Here is a 5,000-nt window from a genome sequence, read left to right as displayed (position 1 = left end):
ACATGCCTAGGTGCTGTTGGATTGAAGGTTTTTGATATTTTAGCCGTTATTAGGTAGAATGCCTTCCACTTTACTGCAAAACTGCATAATTCGTAGCATCGGCAAGAAATATCCTACCAAAAAATGCCTGCTTGGAACTGTCGTTGGTCCAGCAAAAAGTTCAACATGTCTGTAGCAGACAGCCCAAGTTTCAAGATTGTAGGGCCATCCAAACAGCCGTAATAATAAAAACAACAAAAGTAGTCAGTGAAATTGGCTGTGTTCGGTCCCCACACACTTTTGTGACGTAGGCGTGACGGTTCCCATAATTCATTGTGTCGGTCCCCACTTTCTGTGTCGGACCCCACTTTCGACCTAATTTCTCTGTGACGGACCCCACAACCAGCCTATTTTGTGTCGGTCCCCACACCTTCTTGGATTTATGACTTGCCGGTTACTTGTATCATTGTATTCATTGAATCTAATTGTCTCGGAGTTATTTTTCAGCAAAAACCGGCAAGGCAGCACCTTTTGTGATACCAAGTAAGTCAGATGACATCAGTATGTGTGTGTATGTGTGTGTGTGAGAGAGAGAGAGAGAGAGAGAGAGAGAGAGAGAGAGAGAGAGAGAGAGAGAGAGAGAGAGAGAGAGAGAGAGACTAACTTTATTAGTTTATGCCACAAATAATATATAACATTATTTATCTCTGGGACGGTTCCCAGTATACCAGCAAATTATGTGTTGATCCACCCACACCTTCTTGAACTGGCCTTCCCAATATCTACTCTTAGTCTTAAGGCCTTGGAGATATGCAATTTGGCACATTTTTAAAATAAAAGATCCACCTGTCGTATGTGAGATTCAGTTTTCAGAGCAAAATGCTGCCCAGGGACTTCTAGTGGTGATTGAAAAAAAAAAAAGAGTACTTGCCTGTGTCAAGTATGTGTCTTTATCCACGCTTGTTGTAAGAGGCAACTTTTCCCAGCTCCTTGTGTTCATGACTGCTTTCTCTTAAAATTAATTACTTTATGACAGTCAGAATACAATGGAACAAGGCTACATAAACCCTGACAGCCTACGACAACGGCCCGACTAAGGCTCAACACCGCGCCAATAAATTCAGCATTGGGCCAATGTTGGGCCATGATTGCTCCGTTTTCGTAGGCTATCAGGGTCAAAGATACATATTGGTAAACTAGTAAAATACATGTTCAGCATCATCAGCAATACCACAAAAGGATTAAAACAAGAAATTCCTCCGATAGGAACTACACCCCCGTCAAAGGGAAATAACCTTCTCAGTTGGTGGCAGTGAGAATGGTTATTTCCCTTTGACCAACGGGGGTGTCCGTCTATACCAGGCCTTGTATAATTTTAATCCACCAATAACTCCCTAACCGTGTGTTTGACTGGTCCCAATTTTTGTAAGGACCGTCTCAGGAATGTATAGAACCTGTTCACCAAGTTTGGTGACGATCGGTCCTTTCATTCTTGAGATCTACTTGCGAACACAAACACATCGAGTGAAACCTATACACACCCCTATACCGGGGGTGTAAAAATCCTATTAGCTGTATGTCAGCGGCACAATGCAACCAGAACCAGCGTTTATGTGGAGTGATCGGGTGCTGGTCACTACCGCGAGCGTCACTACCGCGAGTACCACTACCGCGTCTCACACTAAAGTTGTGTTTCCGTACCCGCGATAGCGTTTTTCCAGCGGTGCGACGAAAATCAAGCACATAGAAAATGACCAGGAGTGTTTCCACACGCGCGACGCGTTAGCGGCGCGACAAGCGGCAAGCGACGCGATTTTTTTGAAAGGGTCCTGGAGCGATTTTTTCGCGTTGTCGCGCGGCAACGCGGGAGTTTACAGATTTTACCGCATGTTTAAAACGCAAGTACGGAAACACGTCACGCGTTTGCGCGCGTTTTCTTTTGTCGCTGCCGCTGTCGCGGGTACGGAAACAGAACTTACCGCGAGTACGACACTACCGCGAGTACGACACTACCGCGAGTATAACACTACCGCGTGTCACACTACCGCGAGTATAACATTACCGCGTGTCATTTTATGACTTCCATGGCTGAAGGCAAAGGTTGAAATGTTTCCTTGAAATATAAAACAAAAAGGCCTGGTCTGTTCTCTGAACACTAATTCAATGTTTGTCATGCTAACCAAGAACTCAAAACGATCAGAACACACTATCAGACTACATATCCCATGACCTCCCTTCTTTGTCTCTGTTACTTCAGTATGGGTATATATGTTGTATTTTTATAGCTCAATAAATACATCATGGACTCAAAAAAATATATGATAGTGCAGATTCCGATTTGGGCGAAGAACTACTCTGCTCCCGACCTTTGACCTCGCGCCGAACAATGTGACACATTTGTATGAAGTTCCAAAATCGTATTGCACGGCTCAGAAAACCATATCAGTTGCACGCAAAAATGAATCTCAGAACTGATCTGATGTATGAGATGCAATAAGCAAACGTTTCTTTCATTATGAAAGCAATGCAGGTCGAAAAAAACGAACATTCAACTTACAAGATAACCAGATGCTAGCGAACCAAAACAAAAACACGAGTACCCTCCCCTTGCTTCGTTAGCAGACGACTTTTGAGAATCTGTCAGACCGTCCTTACCTGGCACGGTTGGGCTTCGCTATCATCAGCTGTTTCACGTGTTTTGCGAGCAAGTCTACTCTTTTGCCTGGCTCTGCAGTAAGTCCACATTGGCGATGAAGGTATCCGAGAACTTAACATGTGTGTATTTTTCCGTAATCCAGTCATATTCCTTCAAAATGCAATCAATCGGCGGCGACAGACGTGTCAGTCGCGTTTTCCTCATACCCATACCAGTTTAAGTTCATCCATGCAAACACACTCGCAAAACGTAGATACATTTCAAATAGGGAGCAAATGGTTAAATCTAAACCTACATATTTGTTCCCTAAAATTTGCTTCTCTGTCAATAAGCCTAATTACACACGTTCGAGAAAAACAACGTGGAATCGATTCTGAATCGAGTAAGCCAAATGGGTCCCAAACCCGTTTTGCCCGTTCTGCCGACCTGAAACGCAAAAAAAAAAAGAATTGTGCGCTTCAACTAAAGTTAATTTCTATACGACTTCATTACTTTCTTGCATCTTATGAACCTTTACTTAAAGCTTTTAAATGGTCTGAAAGTAGTGTTACCGCGTACTTATCGATGCACTCATTCGTTTTATTTTTTCAGCGACGGTCACTTAGTTTAAGGTTGCAAAAGGGCTAAGTCTCGCTGGCACCACAGTTTTACAGTCCACAGATCGCAACAGTGCCGCTAGTAGTCTACACTTTGTGTTTGATGGTAGAATGGGATATACAGATTACAACACTCGTGGTTTTTTATATGGCTTGTATTTCAGTCAAGACCCAGCGGGAATATCAATCGAGAGCCACTCGCCAAAGGCTCGTGTCTCCCGATGATATTCATCCGCTGGGTCTTGACTGAAATACAAGCCATATAAAAAACCACTCGTGTTGTAACCTATACATATAGAATGGGTTGCTTCCAATCAAAGCCGTTAGAACACAAACTCACAAGAAGTAAGTTTGCATGCGTTCTCTCTACGGTTATGGTACTCGCGGTTGTGGTACGCGCGGTAGTGTGACACGCGGCAGTGTTATACTCGCGGTAGTGTCGTACTCGCGGTAGTGTGACACGCGGTAGTGTTACACGCGGTAGTGTCGTACTCGCCGTAGTGTGACACGCGGTAGTGACGCTCGCGGTAGTGTCGCATAACCGGAGTGATCTGGAAAGGTGTCAATCTCTCTCTCTCTCTCTCTTACTCTCTCTCTCTCTCTCTCTCTCTCTCTCTCTCTCTCTCTCTCTCTCTCTCTCTCTCTCTCACATACACACACACACACACACACACACACACACACACACACACATACTGATGTCATCTGACTTACTTGGTATCACAAAAGGTGCTGCCTTGCCGGTTTTTGCTGAAAAATAACTCCGAGACAATTAGATTCAATGAATACAATGATACAAGTAACCGGCAAGTCATAAATCCAAGAAGGTGTGGGGACCGACACAAAATAGGCTGGTTGTGGGGTCCGTCACAGAGAAATTAGGTCGAAAGTGGGGTCCGACACAGAAAGTGGGGACCGACACAATGAATTATGGGAACCGTCACGCCTACGTCACAAAAGTGTGTGGGGACCGAACACAGCCAATTTCACTGACTACTTTTGTTGTTTTTATTATTACGGCTGTTTGGATGGCCCTACAATCTTGAAACTTGGGCTGTCTGCTACAGACATGTTGAACTTTTTGCTGGACCAACGACAGTTCCAAGCAGGCATTTTTTGGTAGGATATTTCTTGCCGATGCTACGAATTATGCAGTTTTGCAGTAAAGTGGAAGGCATTCTACCTAATAACGGCTAAAATATCAAAAACCTTCAATCCAACAGCACCTAGGCATGTAGTGTAAACACTCACAGATCTAACAAGACCATTCTCAGAGAGCAACATTGCGTAATACTACCATAAATGGATGTTTTGTCCGCGAATTTTGGCGTGTGGGAACCGAGTGGGAACCGAACACAAAGGGTCAGGGCACCGGACACAAAGCGTAGGGGAACCGTCACAGTGTCACCGGTGTGTTACTGTAATTGTCTTCTTTTTCTTTAACAATATCTTTCCAAAAACAAAACTTAAAGACCACACAAGCTATTGCAACCTACTCCTATCTCTGGTCTCTCTTCCTGGGTACAATGGTACCTAAGACTTACATTCAAATGCTTACATGTCCATGCTACCCACATTGTCAAAATACCAATAATTATTCAAAACAAATGTTAACTACTACCTAACTTCATTTCAGACCCACACCCATTATTATACACACATTTCACATTTAAACCATTAGTCGGCCCCCTGTCGATATTTATCGACTAAGTTCCTTGTCGGTATAGTGTTGTCTGTTTTCGCTCGGTTTAGCTGTCTGTGTGTGTGTG

At 43.8% G+C, this 5,000-nt stretch overlaps 1 protein-coding gene across 2 annotated transcripts in view; it reads right to left on the bottom strand.

Annotated features, from left to right (window-relative positions):
- Positions 1-5,000, bottom strand: part of LOC138964410 (conodipine-P1-like) — a 12,158-nt gene that overhangs the window by 1,187 nt on the left and 5,971 nt on the right. The gene's annotated exons all lie outside the window — the stretch shown is intronic.

This window comes from Littorina saxatilis, linkage group LG1 (genome assembly GCF_037325665.1).
Source record: "Littorina saxatilis isolate snail1 linkage group LG1, US_GU_Lsax_2.0, whole genome shotgun sequence".
Classification (NCBI taxonomy): Eukaryota; Metazoa; Mollusca; class Gastropoda; order Littorinimorpha; family Littorinidae; genus Littorina; species Littorina saxatilis.
The sequence above is the reverse complement of the archived record's forward strand: the minus strand, read 5'-3'. Positions and strand labels throughout refer to the sequence as shown.